This window comes from Sciurus vulgaris, assembly GCF_902686455.1.
Source record: "Sciurus vulgaris genome assembly, chromosome: 9".
Lineage (NCBI taxonomy): Eukaryota > Metazoa > Chordata > Mammalia > Rodentia > Sciuridae > Sciurus > Sciurus vulgaris.
The window spans coordinates 55041518-55062239 of NC_136469.1; the positions used below are offsets into that span (position 1 = coordinate 55041518).

Here is a 20722-nt window from a genome sequence, read left to right on the forward strand (position 1 = left end):
AGGAAAGCTGATATTTTATAAGGAGGTAAATGTATGTTATTGTCATAAAGCCCGGTTAAGATAGTATTCTTTACTTTCACAGAGCATTGCCAAGGTAGATTTCTTTTAAAAAAAGCAACTTTGAGGGACAAAAAATGTGAGTATAATTGTGATATACACACACACATATCAAACACCTGCAATGAAAATAATTATAATGATTTATGGATCATCTTCTCTATGCCAAGCATTTTGCCAGACAGTGAATCTACAGAATCTTTAGTTCTTACTAAATCCCAGCCAAGGTACATACCTTTTACAAATGAGAAAACTCAAATTGAGAAAGTTTAAGTAACTTGGATATTGGAAATGAAATATTTTGTATGTCCAAGGTTCAATCTAGTCTTTGTGACTATAAGTTTTATAATTTTAAATATTTTTTCAGTTCATGTGGATCAGATTAATAGGGGAACAAATGTGGCATATTTACTTTTAAAGGAATGAGTTATCCCAGTTGAAGAAAAATATTGATAGAACATTTTTTTTCATAAAATTTGGAAAACAAGAATGGCTAAAAATTATGAAGGGCTCTAACTCTATATTAACCAACCACGCATTTCTTGCATTATTGATTTGTGTTGATAGTATTGGAACTCAGAAAGCACAATAAGCAATAAGCAGACTGCTGAGCACTTCATTAAAAATAAGGGAGAACTGATTAGTGAGGAAAATTAATAGGAACATTGGAAGTAATCTTGTAATTTTGAGTTAAAATTGGTCTGTGATAGGAGTGTTTATTTCAGAACTTTTTGTATAGTTAAAAATAAAATTTGGAAACTACTAGAATGTTTCCTAGCTTGGAAAGTTGAACAAATTGTGGTACATGAAATCCTGAAAAATTGCATAGTCATTGAAAAGAAAGCATTAGATCTATGTCAATTGTCTGGGACAGAGTCTGTGATTAGAGTGAGAAAGAAATGCAAGATGCAGAGATGAATACATAATATATCCCTTACGCAGGTTGGATTCTCTAGGACACAGACTCTGAGATGAAGTTTAGACTTTAGGGTATTTATTAGGGATGTCTTGCAATCAGCTACTATGAAAAGGTGTGGGGGAAGCAAGACTGGGTAGAGGGAGAGCTGAGCCATGAAGCAGGCCTGAGGAGAATCTTGGCAGACTTGGCAAGGAGATGTAAGGATGAAATGGTCATCAGATTAATTTCGCATTGGGTCAAAATGGCCACTGAATCATATCCTGACCTAGATCACTCATTTGTTGTGGGTTGCTCGGGAAATAGGGTGACCTTGAGGGAGCTTCTTGCAGGTAAGATAATTACCAAAAAGACCAAGAGCTGAAGGCATCTGCTGCTGGGACTCCCAACTTCTAGTGTTTTGTGGAGAGATTTGGCTAGTACTTCTTTTCATCCAAATGACTAAAACAAATGGTGCCCAATCTCAAAAGGTATAAACATATGTGTAAATGATTGTATATATGCATCGAGAAAAGTAGAGTAAAATCTTGGTCTTAGTGCAAGTAAGTGGGCTAGGGGTAGTACAGGTAACCAAAACAAACAAAAGGTAAAAATATTGATAACAAAAAAAAGGTTCGATATCTTATTTAGATGAAATTTAAAATGTATCAGTGTAATGCTTAGAGGAATTGAAGATTGTCATCAAATAGTATTTATCTCTGAGTTTTGACATTGCCTTCTCATTATCCTTTATAATATTTAAATGAAAGTAGATGTACATTGCTACAAATTTTTTTAAAATAAAGTGTTTACAAATTAATAGCAAAGGAGGTGATAACTAAATATACTTAAAACAAGGCCTTTACTTTTTTTTTTTTTTTTTGGTACTGGGAATTGAACTCAGGGGTATTTGACCACTGAGCCACATCCCTAGCCCTATTTTGTATTTTATTTATAGACAAGGTTTCACTGAGTTGCTTAGTGCCTCACTTTTTGCTGAGACTGGCTGTGAACTTGCAATCCTACTGCCTTGGCCTCCTGAACTGAAGGCCTTTACTTTTTAAAAAGAAGATTTTAAAAACCAAATCACATATCAAGATGCTCTGAGAGACAAGATACTTTTAGAGGCATTGAAGTGTTTCAAAACCCATCATAACCTCTAAAAGTTAAAGTTAATAAAGCCCTCAGATGTAACATGCATTTATTCAAATATTTCTTGAGTGTTTTTCATAAGCGAGGATTTGATTTAGGTTGGGTCACATTTAGAATGAAAATTAAAAATTTCACTTTTATGGATATCATATTCTATAGCAAAAAAAGACAATAAGAAAAATAAATAACAATAAGACAAACAATAATAAACAATAAGAACAGTAAATGAGTAAATACTTTGGTAGACTAAAAGTTGTTGAAGGCAGTTCCCAGTAATATAGGCTGTCAGACCCTGTAATTTGCATTCAAGAGTCTTTTGAATGATGCTCTTAAGAGGAACAACTCAGGGGGGACACAAGTATCCAGTGTGACCCTGTTGTCATCCATAGTTTAAAGATTAAGGGAGACTCACTGTGACATGCATTGGAAGTGTTCTCCCTCTGGGAACATGACCTCTAGACCTGTAGAATCTACAGCTGAGGTGCCTTCAGGCTGTATCTTGATTCAGGACAGAAGAGTTTAGGTAGTGCTGAATCAAGACTGAATACATACCATTGTCCATTGGAGTGAGTATAAATTGTTTCTTGCCCTCTTCTCTGAAAGTTGAAAAGTAACACCATGCCAGGTAAATTACTATATGCCATGTTCCTGAGATATTGTTAAATGGGTGTGATAAAGGTACCACATCTAGCTGAGCAAATGCATTTGGGGTTTTTGTTAGACTGAGTTTTCTGTAAAATGAAAATTCAGGATCCATCTGGATTTTGTAGAAACCTTACTGGAGAATTAAATGGAAAAACAATATGGACCACTAATACTGAAACTGTTATGTCTTTCTTTAATAGTGACAATAATATGCTTATTCTCCCCTGGTTTCAGTATCCATATATCTATGACCACTGCAAATGGCAGGTTCAGCACCTTTTGACTGTGCATTTCCCTCTGTGATAATTTTACAAGCCAAAGAACCAAGTTGGAATATTTTCAAAAATTAATTGTGTCTATTTCTGTTATGCATTCAGGGACCAAGTAGTCCACAAACCCACTGTGGGCCACATGTAGAACTTGACTCAACGAGTACCATCCTCTCCAAACAGAAGGGTCAAAATAATGCTTTAGAACACCAGGCTTCTATGTCAATTTACACCTTGTGTCTAACAAATCCTGAAATATTTTCTTTCTCACTCAATTGTATAATTATTCAAATGTATAAATTTATACATTTATTGTATAAATGGCAAGGTCCAATTGGGTGGGACAGGTAAAATCATTCCTATGAACTCTTTCCATTGTGTTTTAGGTTTCTTCCTCTTGAGAAACAGTCAACAATTTCTAGGTCTGAATAACATCTCAGGTCTGGACTTGGTAAGGGACTGAAACTCTTTTTTGGAGGGTGGGGGATGCCTACCCTTAGCCTCCTCATCTTCCATCCTTAATTTTGGATCTATGCATTGTACCTCTATTGGCTGTGCATATATCTTACCTCTAGATATGCTGTATTCTGTTTACCACCTCTGTAGCTCTCTGTAAATCTCCTGGCTGTCACTCTGATGTTGCTGCTCATTATAATAATTTCCAGAATTGGTGTCTGTCAGTTTGGCACTGCTGCCTTATCTCCATTAATTAGTAATTCCATGAGACTCATTGCTCTTGGTGAACCCAGTTGTCCATGGTATCTCCCACCATTGTCCCTGGCTAATAAAGGATAACCACATCCAAGTTTCTCAGGAATGCTCAGAGCCTTCTCACCAACATTTCACTTTTTCCTTTGGTTAATGAAATTTCCTCTCATGGATTCCAGTGGTCTGGTAGGTTCTGACTTGGTGTAATGCATTCTAACGTGCCCTCCTCTGTGAGCCATTCAATCTTATACAATTGTAAGATGAAGCAGTTCTGGCAATTCTACCTCCCACTTTCTCCAAACTTCTAGGAGTCATCTTAGCACCTTGTTTGTCCCACATCCAAGGACATTGTAAGGATTTTAAATCCCAAGACCTGGGAGAATGCTCTCCCAACTATTTTTTTTTTTTCCTTTCTATTGGCATAAAAGGAATCTGAACCCACACTTACTGTCCTGGATCCTGAAAGCATGTATTGGCTAGGTTTTCCTTCAAGTTTCAACCCCTTTACTGCTTTTTTTTTAAATGATTGCATTTTATCTCTTAAAAAATTTGTATTGGTGCATTATAATTATACATAATAGTGGGATTCATTATGCCACATTTGTAACAGTACATAATGCCTCTGCTACTTTAGCAGACTTCCTTAATGGGCTAGATTGTGACTTAATCCTAGTTATTGGCTTAGTGTCAGAGAAGGGGCAGGTGGGGGGGGGGGCGGTGAAGAAAGGTGGCTGCATATCCTAAAGAAAAAAGCATATTTGTTCTTGCAAGGAAGACACTTCCACAAAAATAGACTAGTATGTTGATCAACAAGGAGGATTATGTCACTTTGACAGCCTCAAAGGATTCAAGAGAATCTGGAGATGCAAAGTTTGGAAGTGTTTCAGCCTAGATAGCCACACTATAGAAATCGGAATTCTTTCTTAATCTCCACCTCACTTTGGCATAGCAGACCTCTGGGAATTGAGAATTCCATTATCTAAAGAGCTTTGCTCCTCTTTAATAAACACTAAATCTTAAACATTTGCTCTCCCCTGGCCATAAGAGACTGTCATTATATTAGTGATTAATCACCCTCAGACTTTTCTTGCCATTCTCCAGTATATCAGGGGCCCCCAGAAATAACCAATCTCATTCCAAATACCATAAAATTACTATTGTCACCAGACCTAGCAGCTTATGTCTGTAATCCCAGAAATTTGTGAGGCTTAATCAGGAGGATTGCAAGTTTAAGACCAACCTTAGGAAGTTAGCAGGACCTATCTCAAAATAAAAAATAAAAGGGGCTAGGAATGTAGGTCAGTGGTGAAGCACCCCTGGGTTCAATCCCCAGTACTGAAAAAGTAAATAAATGAATAAAAATTATTATTATCATTGAAATTCTTAAACTGCTGAGATAGCATAGGTACTAGCAAATTCCTGTTTGGTTTGGTATTTTGTTTTAGGTACTGGGGATTTAACCCAGAGACCCATAACTACTGAGTCACATCCCCAGCCTTTTTTCTTTTTTTTTAAATATTTTTAGTTGTAATGGACACAATAACTTTATTTATTTATTTTTATGTGGTGCTGAGGATCGAAACCAGTGCTCACATGTGCTAGGCAAGTGTTCTACCACTGAACCCCAGCCCCAGCCCCGCCCCCCCGTCTTTTTATTCTTTTTTTATTTTGAGTCAGGTTCTTACCAAGTTGCTTAGGGCCTCGCTAATTTGCTGAGGCTAGTCTCAAACTAGCAATCCACCTGTCAGCCTCCTGAGCCCCTGGGATTACAGGCATGTGCCACCACTCCCAGTGCAAATTCCTCTTAATGTCCATCTATTTCCAGTTCCATGCCATTGAAAAATTTAATAATTTCACTGCAAATAAATGCCTTACTGTGCTCCCTCTACCCACACTGAAGGAGTTTTTATTGTTCTCTAGCTGAGGTGATCTAGTTCCATATACCTCATTTTAGATTTGGTTTTCTAGAATCATTTCTAACTAGAATTGATCACACATTAAGTTTTATGAGACTCTTATATTAAGGAATTTGTATACTTGATGGATATCATGTAGCAGTTTCAGGAACTGTGAGACATGAGAAGTTCAGCAGAAGGAAAAGTTGAGTTATGATGCAGTTGCAACAGAAGACTCACCTGTAGGAACTTCTGGAGTTTGGCTCTTCACAGTTGCCCCAACCTGAGGCATAGAGAGACAAGTCATTACTGCTCTTGAACTGACTCATCTTTGTAGGTAGGAATCCCTGAAGGACAGCAGACAACTTTGAGGCAGTCTGCTCTTTTAGTCAAGGGCAGTTGTTATAGAGGAACTCAGCCTGGCTTCATAAGTCACCACCCAAACTGGAGGAATGAGTAACTCTCTCTGTTGCAATGAAGGGAAAAATCTAACTAGTATAGCACATTTTAATAGAAAAGTTGATAAATTCTATAGGAAAAAATTGAGCAATCATGTAAGGAAAATCACAGTAGCTGGACTGGGGTAGGAAGAGGGTACAACAGTGTCAAGAGATTAGTAAGATAAGAGAAACTGTTACCGTCATATATCTTGGAGGTGACACAAATAGGATGTGATAATTAATTAGATGTTGAGAGTGATAGATTGTATTAGGTTTTAGAAAACAACAACCCACTGACAATAACACAGAATCAATAGAGAAATAAATTTATTATGAAGAATTAGCTCATAGTAGTATGGAGGTCAAGAAGTCCTACAGTCTTCTGTCTTCAATCTCAAGGCCTGAGAAATCTGGAGGTATAGTTCCAGTCCAAAACTCAAAGTTGGAGAACCAGGGGTGCCAGTGTTATAAGTCCCAATCTGTGTCTCAAGGACCAAGAGCTAGGAGAACTGAAATACAAAGGCAAGAGGGAAATGGTTGTCCTAGCTCAAGAAGAGGGAAAAATTCCATCTTTCACCTTTTCATTCTATTCAGGTCCTTCTCAGATTGGATGATAGTCCCTTACATTGGTGAGAGTGGTTTTTACTCAATTTATTCTTTCTACATTTTTTATTGGTATATTCTAGTTGCACATAATGATGAGAGTTGTTGTTATATACATGCACAAAATGTAACAATATAATTTGGCCAATATCACTCCCAGCACTTCCCCTATCCTTACCTCCCTGCCTCCCACTCTTTGGTCCCTTCCTTCCTCTACTGATCACCCTTTGATTTTTAGTAGGTCCACCCCCACCTTCTTTTCCTTTTTCATTTCTAGCTTCCACATATGAGAGGAAACATAATCCTTGACCTTCTGAGTTTGACTTATTTCACTTAACATTATGGTCTCTAATTCCATGCATTTTCATGAAAATGCCATATTTCATTTTTCTTTATGACTTTGTGAAACTCCATTGTTTATATACCACATTTTCTTTATCCATTTATATATTGATGGACACCTAGGCTGGTTCCATCATTTGGCTATTGTGAATTGTGCTGCTATAAACATGGGTGTGCATGTATCACTGTAGTATGCTGACTAATTCTTCAGGATAAATACCAAGGAGTGACATATTTTGGTCACATGTTGGTTCTATGCCTAGTCTTTTGAGGAACTTCCGTACTGATTTCCATAGTGGTTGTACTAATTTATAATACCATCAACAATGTATCTTTACTCAGTTTATATATTCAAATGCTAATTTCTTTCAGAAATATCCTCACAGACAGACTCCAAAATAATATTTTATCAGCTATCATTCCCTAACTCAGTCAGGTTGACACATAAAATTAATATCACAGATATAGAGAAGTTTAGGCTGGTTTTTTTTATCTGAGCAACTGGAATAATGGAGTTGTCATCAAATAAGGATTAGCTTTGGGGATGTTGGGGGAGAATTGTATTCATTTTAGGCAATTTAAGTGAAATTTTACATTGTTGGGTATAAATGCCCAGACTCAGGATTTTCATTTTTGAGTCTATAGGCTAGAGAAGAAATTTCAAATAATGAGACTGGATGAGCTGAGGAAGGTAGTGAGTATAGACAGATAAGAAAGAGTGGTCTAGGGGTTAGGGATATAGCTCAGTTGGTAGAGTGCTTGCCTCAGATGCACAAAGCCCTGGGTTCAATCTCCAGTACCACCAAAATAAGGATAAAGAAAGAGTGGTCTAAATTCCAAACCCTGGGTCACTTCAGTGTTAGGAGGTTAGCAAAGCAGGAGATAAATCATGGGAGTAGCTTACTAAAAGGTATGGAGAGAAAATGCCAAATATTGTTGATAGATCAAAAAAGAGGAAAACTGAGGTTATCTTTTAATGTAATAAGGTACAGTCACTGCAAATCTTTACAAAAGTCTAACTGAAATGGTTCAACAGATGAAGGGTAGAAAGGCATTACAACATTGCATGTATTTTTTGAGAAATTTTACTGTCATAGAGTGGAGCCAAAGATGGAGGGACAAAATGTAATTAAAATGGAAAAACAAAACAATGTGCTTGTATACTGACAGTAGTAATATGGTTAAGAGGAATAATTTGATGATGGGTGGGCAGAAGTGCTAGAGTGATGTTCTTGAATAGGGCTATAGAAGATGGGCATAGTGGGACTAAAAAGTGTTTGACCTTAAATAGGAGCACTCAGAGTTTATTCTAACAGGAAGAAAAACAGAATGTCTATACACAGATTTTAAAAGCTGAATAGGAGGTGATGGTGGGAGCTCATGGAATTTTTCTTCCAGTAGCATCTAAAACTCATTGAAGTGAAAACTGGAATAAAGAACACCAAGATGGCATGATAAGCATAAGGAGAGAAGGTATTAAACAGAAGAGAGGAAAGAGAAAGAATAAAAGTAATATAATTGCTCTGCAACATTTAAGGCCCACTTGAGTAATTTCTGTGAAGTTAAGGTGACACTTAGACTTATAAATTTTCTTCAGCCAAAGCTGAGTATTCGGATACAGGAATGAAGGAGACATAGAGCTTTGTTTAACCAGGGCTATAACTTTGCCTTGCAAGTTTATACAATAGAAGACCAGATAAATTAAGGTCTATGAAGAGAGTGTTCAAAATGATCAAGCACAGAAAATTAAGAATGTTTCAAAGGGAGTAGCTATAAAGATTAGCCCAAGCTGAGTATGCAAAGAAAAAAAGGCATGAAGGGATAATGGAAATGGTGGTAGATCAATGAATTGTAGGTCTGGTAGGTAGGAGGGTTGAAGGGTATTTAAGATCCAATGATTTGAGGAAGTGTTCTAGAAAAGTAGGAGGTGGTGAGTTGATGGTGGGACCACAGAGTTTAATGACTGACATAAGTTAGAAAAAATGATCATTGGCAGGAAATGGTCAAGGAGCAAGTGTACTGGAAGAACTGTACACCTAAATACCAAAGTATTCGGAATCAAGAAAAGAGTTGTGGTAGAATAAACCAGGAGTTAAAGACAAATATGTCAAATATTGTTGAGAAGTCCATAAAACTTTAGGTGATCTTGACAAGGCACAGAAAATGGTGGTGACCTTGATATTAAAGCAGGGGTAGAAGAGATTAGGTTAGTATGGAATAATCTGTAAGTGGTGATAAGGAACAAAGATTAACCATTTCCACTGTCATCACGTAAGAGAGCATCAGAGCATGCACTGACCCTGAAAGAAGCACATTTCAGCAACTACAAGAGATGAAGTGAATTTTCAGAAAAGTTGTTAAGACAAGAGGGAATTTGATAATGGAATATCTGTCTTAGGAGTCAGGGACAACGGAAGATGGCCTTGGAAAGGTGGTTTCACAGAGCTGTATGAGAACTAGAACATACAAAAAAAAAACAAAACTGTGTACTGGGAATCTAGGGCTTCTGATCATGTGTAGCAATAATATTGCTCTGAGTACATCAAAATTACCCATGGCAGCTACTTTCAAGACTTTTTGGACCACTTAGCATTACCATTACTGTGGACCACTCATCAATTCAGGAGCACCCTTCCTTTTGGCAATTCCTGTCTCCATCTCTCTTTCTGATGACTCTTTTTGAGTCACCTCCCTTGTCTTTTGAAGCTCATCTGTCCCTTAAATAAACTGGGCATTCATCACATTGCAGCAGGGTTTCTTTTCCTGTCCCCTTCTGTGGCTGGGATCTGAATCTAAAGGGCCCCTAAGGGATGGAATGTCTGTCTGTCTTCCAATCCATCCTCTCCAATATAAGTCAGAGCAATCCTTTCAAAACAAAAACAAACAAACCAACAACAACAACAAAATATCCATTGTAGACATCCTGAATAAGCAACATTTAATGGCTTCCTTTTACTTCAGAGAAAGCAAATCTCTTTTCTTCAGCATAACATTAAAGAATATATGAAACTTCATTCTTCTCTGAGTCTCATTTTCTACCACTTTTTCATTTCTCGAATGGTCCAACTAACACAGCCATCTTCAACAACACAACATTTGTGCTACATACTTGTGTTCCCTCAGTTTTTGCTTACACTGTTTCTTTTACATTCAGATTATTTCTCCTCTTCTACACTTGGCAGTCTTTCCAGTTTAAAGATAACTTCTTCCATCAGATCTTCCTCAGGAACGTCCGAGCCCTCCAAATTACTTATTTTTCCTGTTCACTTTTGTTATACTCTATTCATATTTATGGAAATTTTGTGACTCTGGTTTTTGTTACATTTTACTTATAATCACCTAAATTCTTCCTTTTACAAAAAGAGGTGAGATAATTGTCTTTAGGATTATGCACATGTGTGCATATTTTGTTGCTGCCTCTACTCTCTATTCAACTATTAGTTTCTCAAGGGCAGTTTCCCTGTCCTTCAGTACTTGACACTGTATCATAACGCCTACCCAGTGTTCAAGAAATATTTATTCAATGAAAATGTGATAGGGAACAATCTAGGCTGTAAAGGAGGATGAATGACTATTAGTTGAATAAAGAGATGACAGTAGAATGTTAGCTACATGAGTGTAGGGACTTTAACCTGTTTTATCTCTTTGGTATGATGTAAAAATTCATGGAATAAAAAAGATTAATTCAGGAGATTTCACACTAACATTTTAACACCTAACTTTGGGAAACATAGAGGTATTACATGAATGGTAAGGTTTTGTTACATCCCAACTGAAATGCACTTTTTGAGAGAAATGGTGCCTATTTTTCTCACAGTAAACCTTTAAAAAACCTAAATGGACATAAAAGATTTTTTTTTTTAAATGTTTTTCTAAGATTGATATTACAAAAAATAGCCATTCTTCCTCTCATCAAACTCTTAATTTTACAAAATGCTGTGCTCCTTAATTCGTTTCAATTTTTAAAATCAATCACTTTCATGCTGAATATTTTTAAGTGAATATGACACTTTGCATGGATCCCATAAATAAACAAAACGTGCACAGCTTTGTTTATGTTAGGAACCTTCTGCTAAGTGTTGCTTCTATTTATTTACTTTTAAATTATGCCAGATTTTTGCAAATTTGAGTCAGTTTGGGGATCAACTTGAAATTTTAAAGACTGGCTATTTACTCTGGTTATGATACCTTGCAAATGTGTTAAGGTAATGGTTTTAAGGACCAGAAGGAAGCAAAAGAGGAAAATATTCAAAATGGACTGAATTATGGAAATAGATGTTCCATGCCATAAAAAATTTTATCATTTCTCTTAATTTAATTTCTTTAATTTTCCCATTCTCTTTGTTTTCTACTCACATCCAGAGTTTTTAGCCCTCATCCCTCACATGTCAGATACTCAGATATACTCTTGATTTCTATAGCACAGTACAAAAGGTCTGTGGCAATTAACATGAAACATGATTCAATAAAGATAGATAGATAAATGGAAACTTTGCTCAAAAAGTCATGTTACTTAAAATAAGCCCTGGTAATAGACATTCTATAAAATTATAATTCACTAATTTATTTGTAATAAGAAGCTGGCATCCATAAGCTGTCTTCATCTTATCATGGGTAATCCAGTGTGATTCAGGAGATTTAGTGGTTTAGCTTTTCCAAGACAGTGAAAATCAAGTGTTGATAGTTCTATAAGGCAATGGACATGGATACTTGTCTCACCAACAACTTTCCAGTCCCCCTATCTTCTCCTTCTTTAACTGAACCATCCTATGTTCGAGCATCTCTTATCCTCCAGCCTACCATGCTGGTCCCATCCTTTGTTCCAGGGATAGCTGAGACTAGTAAGACTACATCAATCTCAATCTCTTGGAGAATGGTTGGTTTATATGTGGGCACGTGGCCTCATTTTGGTCAGCTGGATCTTAGAAGAAGTCAACAGTAGTGCATCCAAGAAAGTGCCTCTCTCTGAAGACACAGACACATAAAAACAGCCCTTTCTTCCCCCAAAATGCTTTTTGATGACTGATATGATGCCTGGAATGGCTGCAGCAGTAACTGTGAGACCTGCTTGAGGGAAGAACCAAGATGATGGGGTGACTGACGTAAGACCACAGGAAGACCTGACATCCCCAGTCACAGTTGTCACTTCTCTGGGAGACTTGCCCATATCTAGCCTTCATGTTTTAAGTCAGTCAGAGTAATTTCCTCTTCAGTGTAGTCCATAGAATTCTGATAACCTTCTTTGGATCTATGGTTGAATAATGCAATTACTTTGTGTTTGGTATTATGAAAGGATATAAATACCTGGATTTTTTTTTTTTTTTTTTTTTTTTTTTGCAAGTAGATAGTGAGCAGTAAAATATCTAGAGGCAAGCTTTCATTGGACACTGTTCAAATTTTGGAGTTGAAACTTCACAAAGAAAGGAGTGTAAATCAATTAACATGGTCATTGGATAAGAGTTGTTTCTTTTTCATTAATATAAGGTAGCCAAGAATCACAGAAATAGAATATATTTAAAAATAGAAACACTCCAAAGAATTGCCATCATATCATCATGGCATTTAAATGAGCCAATTAGAAGCAGTAAAAACAATTGCTCTTCAAGCAGAGTTTAACATTATAAAATTTTAGAGTCACAGAAAGAGAATGGGTATGAACAGTGGTCTTTCTTTCAAGAAGTAGTTGAACCCAAAGAAAGAAATACAACATTATTATGACCATTCAATGTACATTACTGTTTTAGTCATTTGCTAATTTTCAATTAAATATAATTACTGCTTCAGCTTCAATGAGTTATTACAGTTTAAAATTTTATACATTCTAAATTCCATTTGAAAATTAGTTTTATTGGAAAGTTTTTGAAAAAAATAAGTCCACAATTTTTAAAAAGAGGTAAAGAGAAAATTGAATATGATTTTACTCTTAATCTAGATATAGTTTTGTGGAATATACTTTGAAAGGTGGAATGCTAATTTTTAATACTAATAAATGTGGCTGTGATGTTCACCACATGATTTAATTGACTTAAAGTTGTAATCCTGACCAGACCATTTCTGACCCCCAGAATTCTTTTGTGTCAGACCCATGAGAACATGGCTTGGCAAGCAGAATAGTGGACTGAATCCCAGCTCCAATGTGTCCATTTGGCCAAGTATTGTTGTGCAGTGAACAGCTAGCATGAATGTACTCAGAGGCTAGAGATGCAATTTCAGTCCTTAGGTGTATAGGTGTTAGAAAGCAGAAAGAACCAAACGTGTTGGCAAACAAGAAGTTCTATCACTGAGTCATTCCCCTATTATTTTTAGAAAGGAATATAGATAGTGGTTTCAGATATCTCAATTTTTGAAAGAAACTGCAAATCTAATTCAGTTTATTTAACTCCAATGAATCTAAACAAAGATGTTTAGGGAGCAAATTCCAATTTTGCACTGTCAGTTTATGATTCTAACTTAAAGGAAGAGGGTAGTATCTACTTCCTCAGATGCTATTGCTAAACTGAATACTGAGCTCCTGATGGTAATGGTACAATTTGAGAGAAGTGGGGCAGAGGGCATATTTTTTATCCAAGGTAAATCTCAAGCAGGAAAGGCCATACTTGAGTGAGAGAAAAATGAAACAAATGTGATATTAACTTTGAAGGCAAAAGAAAATGAATGTATAAAATTAAGTACTACGTGAGGAGAAGGGAGTTGTGATTTTCAGGTAGTTTGCCTTCTATAGTACTGTTCTGCTAAATAGCTCTAACACTTTCCTAACATTAATTAAACCTCACAAACCCTGTGAGATAGGTAATTACTGTAATTAAACCAATATTCCAGGCTGGTAAAATGAGACTTAAAATGCCCAAGGTCAGAGTAAGAATGTATGGTCCAGTTTAGCAGATAAACTATAGATGCAAACATTGGGTTACTCTTTTAGAAGGGGTTTTTTTCTCTTTCTTTTTCTTCTCTCTCTATATATTAAGATTAAGATATGGAAATAAGATAAATAAACTTGAACATTGAGAAGTTAAACTGCAAATTGAGTAGGGAAGCTTGAGGACGATATATAACAATAGCTGAATGAACAATCCAGAGTCCATAAATAACATATATAATATGCAAACTCCATTTCAATTAATTGTATTTATTTTAAAATTCTTGATTTAAATTGCTGGTTTAGCTAAATGCATCAGGAAATCAAGAAATCAATGCACGTAAAGCATTCTCCATACTACACAACAGCATATAAAAGACTGTCATTAGTTTGGAAAGAGAACGCAGCAGACAGACAGAAGGAACTCTTCTTGTTGCTATAACTACGACATAACAAAGGTCAGCACTGGGGGAAGAAAAAACCTTCCTGGATAGAACAACTCAGGGATATTATCTTGAATTCTTTCTCTCAACAAAGAAAAAGAGAAATGCTTTTTTTGTTTTTATTAATAAAAGGGTTAATTGAAGATAAACTAAACAATAGAAATGCACATAAAAAAAAACAACACAAGCATGAAAACTGGTTTTGATTTGAAATAAAATATTGAGACTAACATCCAGAAACCTGTACTTTTGCAAATGGGGATCTCCAGTAGAAGTGTAAAATCTCAATGTTATGAGAAAAACAAATATTTTTTTTAATGTTTACGAACATTTTGATGAAAAACTTCTTTATTTGATTTAAATTGGCAAGGTCAAAACTGGTGATTTCAATCATCATTACTTAATAGAAAATGGTTGAAAAATACATTCACTTTCCAAGTTTTGCAGAGCTTAAACAGTGTGATTTTGGAGTCTAGCTTAATGTTTTCAAAAAGTAAATTTTAGAAGTAACTCTTGGTAAGAAGTCTTAAAGACAATTTGAGTTTTTACATTTTTTAAATTTGTTTTTTATTTGTTTGTTAGTTGTACATGACAGTAGAATGCATTCATACATTTTGAAGTTGTGTCTGATAATTTGAAGAGACCTGTTTATAAAATCATCAGTTTCTGCCTAGAAACTTAATTTTAAACCAAAGGTCCAACTCTTCCCTTGGACTTAAGGAGAATGTTAGTTACCTGAGTCATTGAGCTTGGAGTTTTGACTGGTCATTAGGAGGAGTGAGAGAACATCTCTGTTACTTGATTCCAGTGTCCTGTAAATCCTGTCAGATAAGACTTGTGTGAAAAAGAGGAGGCTGAGAGCAAGAGCCGACCTGCCACATTCTGGGTGGTGCCAGGGCAACATGGAGACTGTCACACTCATGCCTGTTGACAGAGCAGTGTTTTCTGCTCAGCTCAGAGTTGCAGATTTTACCACAATAGTTCCACACTTTGCTTTACCATTATTTACCTTACTTAGGGAATACACCCTCCAGAAAAGCATCCGGTAACCCTAGGTCGAAGGCAAATTTTCTTGGGAAAAGGGCTCATGTAAGGGCCCTTGATACTGCCAGGTGAAGGAAAAGAGGTATCTCAAAGGACAACTTGAGGCTCTGATTCTAGATACTAACTGATCTAAACACAACTAGATCTGTTAGTATCTAGAAGTTATTTACTGTGACAAAACTTTCTGCACCAAAATCAAACTATTATTTCCTGCATGAGTAAATACTATGAGAAAGTCTGAAATATTATTGCTTGGATTTCTAATAATCCAATGAATAAAGCAGACCAAATATTTATGATAAAATACAAAGAAGATCATAACTAATCAAAATCAAGCTAAGTTCTTTTCCTACGGAAGGATTAGTCTTCTGGAGACTTCCCTTTCAAGGCTAAATAGAAAGTGTATGGGTTTTTGTATTAGACTTATAATTTTACAGAAATGAGAAATTATATGCAAGAAGACTTGGCATCAATAAGGAAGAACAGAGCTTACCAAATTTGGTCTTATGAAGAATGATTCTAAAAATTGATGTCCAGGATAGTACTTGGTATGTCACTGTGTAGTGTCCAAAATGTGTGTTAAAATACATGAATGTGTGCTACTTGATTAGCTGATTAGTTGATTTGAATATGATGCTAACGAGGCCAGGGTAATGTGTTTAACCCTGTGAACCCATTATTTTCATTATCCTCAATTGTCACAGTCTTTATCCTTGGCAGTGGTCAACCATTCCATAAATGTATTCTGTGAGTCATTAGAGAAACAAGGTAAGAGAGTAAAGATAGTTGGAAAAGCAGCTCAAAGCAGGTGACCTACTGGGTTGACAGGTTAAAGGTACCAGCTTGGAATATGAAGGTCAGCATTATGTTAATGTTGTATCGATATTTAATTAGAAGTGAAAGAAAAAAAGGTGTGTAGAATATTGATTTTAAGAACTAGTTTCGTTAAATCCCAATTGTTGAGCCACCACCCAAAAAACTGCTAAAAATACCCTTAAAACGTTCAATTAAGACATTTAAAATATCATTTCATTGTAATATTATAATTTATTTATGCAAAACTCTCTTTTATGTAAATAACTGTATGTAATCATAGCCTATAGTTCTTTATTAACTAAAATTTTCCCCTGCTATTCATGGTAAGGTGAACCATATTTTTCTTAGAGAAACTAGTCTGCTGGAATAGAGCTCTTGGAGGGAGTAACAGAAGATGAAGGTCAAAAAATGGGGTCATTTTGAGAAGGACTTTGAACACCATTATATGAATTTTGAATTTTCATCCTATAGAAAATGGAGAACTGACTTCCACACATTTCATATATGCCACTTTAATTCAATATGCATGGCTTAGAATATTAGGAACCTCATGTGCCACAGGGGTTATTTATGAGGGGGGACACAGAGTTGAGTCAAATATGACCCCTGAAGTCAAGAATTTCAAAGATGTCAAATAATTGAAAGACCCAGTTAACATTGTAAAGAAGAGGTGAAGAGATTACTTTCTATTTTTTCTTGGTATTTAAGGTATTCACCTTCTACAAAGGGTGTGATTATTTTATTATTATGGTCAGTGTGAATTGCTGAAGAAAGAGGTAGTCCTTAGGGACCATAAACATGAATTGGGATGTGGGTTCTGGGATGTTTGGAGAGACAGCCCCACATACCTTTCCTGGTCCAGATGTTGAATATGTTTCATGACTAATAAGACAACACCTTCTTGGTGGATTAGGAGTGGATTTGAAGGCACCTGCAGAGAACCTGACAGTGCCTAAGATTTATCTCTAAGTCATTTTATTTATTTCTGGTATTTCCCCTCATTGTGTTAACTCTGTTTTATTCTTTACCAGGTTTACCAGAATATATTTGAATATTCTAATTTTGGCTTAGCTGTCCTACTAGTATTTAAGAAAGCATAATTTGTTCATAGTCACCAAACTTTCCCCAAGGTAATTAAGATACTTTCAGTGTTAATCTCTAAGGGTGGCAATCAGCAGAAAAGCTCCCAGGGGAAGAGAAATCTCGAGGTCAGATTCAGAGATGTGTGGCCTACTTAATCTTCTCCAGCAGGTTATTATCCTTATAGCATTACTCTGGGTGGGAGACTGCCAACTAGCCACTACAATTGTTTCTGCACTCCACTGTGGTAGAGTTAGTTGCATTGGAAGTGACTGCACAGCAATCTGCATGTAGGCATGGCATGGGACAAATTCTTAACAAGTGCATGGGAGCTGCAAGACTATGTTCCACTTCAAGACCAAAGTTTTTACAAAGCCATCACGCCTTCTCCGTGCCCTTCTGCCAGCTTGCTATACTTAATGGCAAAGCCCCAAGACGGAAGGAAACTGGATATCTGAATTACTCCAAGCTGAGCAGTTTTCTCACCTTAAATTCCCACCCTAGACTGTTATATAAGCAAACAATGTACTTCTGTGATTTTTGCACTGATGAATTTTGGGGTCTATTTGTTACATAGAATTAGCTACCTTTCCAGAAATTCTGGGATAGTGGTGATGATATGGATCATGATCATAATGGATATCAGTAGGATTTTAAACATATTTCATAGCATAATACAATCTTTATGGAGAGTGGAGACATTTTTTCAGGTGATTCCAAAGTTGGGAGTTTATTTTCTCATAAGGATATCAATGAGGACCATGTACTCCTGCTTCAAATCACAAAACACATGAAGTAAATACCACTTCCAGGGAGTTGCAAGTTATAGCAGGCGTCTCACAGAGAGTGCAAACCTTGTTTCAGTATTCATGAAACTATGGACCCTGAATAGTTGTCATCAAAGTCTAGGCACATCATGTTGGAGAAGAAAATGGAGGACACAGACTAGTGTCAATGTTTAAACTTGTATACAAAGTAACGAAAGATGCAAAATAGATCAGAGAAGAGCTGTTTCCCTTTATCCAATAAATTCCCCAGTCAGAAAAGCAATGGATACTACATCAGAGCCATGAGTTGGATTGTGTATAATTTGTGCTATACATTCATTTAATGTCCTATGAATGAAGGGCCTACAATCATAATTAAATCTAAAATTCTAGTATCCAGAGAAGGTCTATTGATTAATTATCAATCATTAAACCAGTCTTAAGCATATGGTTTTGGAGAGAATCAGAATTGGGTACAAAATTCAGCTGTGCTACATACTAACTTCATGAGCTCATCTGGGTTGCTTAATATTTCTGGGTCTCAATTTCACTATTTAAAATGAAAGAAATAATTACCCCATAAGGATTTTATTAAAAAAAAAAAAAAAAAACTGGAAGTTACTTAATGCAGTGTCTGTCACCTATGGGTCATTAATAGTGCACTTATTATCAATTATTAAGAGTGTTTTGAGTGTTTTGTAGCTTTCTTTTATCAGTAAGAAAATACTTTGGAAGTCCAGTTTATTTCTTCTCATTTAAGATTTTATTTTGAAATTGAGTTGCAAAAAGGAAAGCATGAGAAAAGGAATTTCCAAGAAGGAAAATTTCCAGAAAGGACAATTTGGCATGAGACAGCATGATGCCTTTATTTGATTAAAACAAAACAAAACAAAAAAAAAAAAAACTGCTTATTTATATACTTCAAATTTTCTAACATTAGACTGATATTTTAAATATTTGAAAAGATGGTTAGGAATCTAATATCTTTCTGTAATATATTCACTCATTAAAAAGTAACTACAATTTGCTGACAGATTTCCTGTGATACTCAGCTCAAAAAAAGGTTGAATGGAAAAATTCATTCCTTATTTATACCCAGCTTTAGTGTAAAAAAAATATTTTATTAACTTAAGTAATTTTTAACCATCTGGTTATTTTGTCTATAAGTGGCAACCATTATAACCAAACTTAGTCTATGTCTTTAAAAATGACAAAATGTGTATTAATCGACAAATCACAAGACACATCTGCACCCCATGGGAGTCTTTCCCAATCTTGAAATAGCACCTTCAGTTATGCATACCAGTTCTTACCATCTTATCAGTAATCTATCCCCCATCAGTGGTGGCATTCTGATATGGTCAAGGTCATTCTTTTGAAAATTGAAATACAAAATGGTTTAAAATGTCTCTCAGCATTTTGTTCTTACAAAAAATATAACTCATTATGATACTTTTTTCTTTGAAACTACACTCTTGCAGTATTCCAGAATATAGTTTTAGTAAAGAAAAACTTTATTGTGCTTTATAACGAAGTTAATTTGAACTTTTTGCTTTCCTACTTTGTATCATTTGCCATTAATTTTTTCTTAGACAAAATAGCTTAAAAGATTCATAATTGTATGCCATATTTCATAACTATAACTGGTAGAGTACACTTTCAATGGTAAGATAGTATGTATCCAGGAATAGTTCATTTTCTTCAAGGCAGTAGTGAAAAGGTTAATTCACAGCTGCTTTTATGAGTGAGTTATATTTATATTTGACCTGTGGAAAAAAGATTTATCTTTCAATGATTAAACTATTTTCCCAAGTGGCAAGAAGCGAAGTGTTAATCACATGCTGGTATAAAATACATTAATTTAGATAGATAAGTACTTTTTTGTTTTAGTAAAAGTTTGGAATTAAACATGGGGCTGTGAGTTTAAAAAATCTGATTTAATCCATGGAACTACCAGATAGAATAGTAAAAGAGGGATGGGAGGGGAGGAAGGGAGAGAGTGAGAAAAAGAACAGAGAAAGGAGAGAAAAAGAGAAGAAAAAGAGGAAAGAGAGACAGACTGATTTTCAAGCATCCCATCACCAATTTTAACATTTTGGCATAATAATATTTCAGATGTCTGAACAAGTGGGACACTGATCCATTTTCCTTTACTTTAAGATCCAAATGTTTTTTTTTTTTTTTTTTTAAAGAGTCTTCCTGGGAACACCGGGAAAATTATTTAGCAGCATGCGGTAGGGTGCGAACTAAGAGCATTCTTCCAACAAACACGACCTTTTCTCTGTTTCTTGCATTGCTCTTCTCAGCCCAGCCAGAAAACCCAGACAAGTTTATTTACACACACACCCGCACACGCACACACACCCCCCGCATGCAGAGAGAGAGGGAGAGAGAGAGAGAGTGGCGGAAACGCCCTCTTTCCATCCCTTCCAAACAATTATCTCCGAGAGCAAAAGAAAATAATCAACAGCCCTGTGTGCTCGGCGGCTGAGCCCGGGAGCCGGGCGCGGGGAGGGAGGGCGATCGGCAGGCGAGCAGGGAAACGTGGCTCCTCTGCCGAGGAGAGGATTTGTGAAAAGGAGCGCTGGCCCGCGTGCGCCTCTTGTTCCCCGTGTAATTTGCAGCCAATCATCAGTAGGTGTCCACGTCCCTGCGTCCTCCTCACCTCGGCGCCAATCGCCCCCCCGCGCCCCCGCCCCCAGCCTCCACA

At 36.1% G+C, this 20722-nt stretch overlaps 1 long non-coding RNA gene across 2 annotated transcripts in view; it reads right to left on the minus strand.

Annotated features, from left to right (window-relative positions):
- Positions 1-20722, minus strand: part of LOC306670166 — a 111848-nt gene that overhangs the window by 86950 nt on the left and 4176 nt on the right. The gene's annotated exons all lie outside the window — the stretch shown is intronic.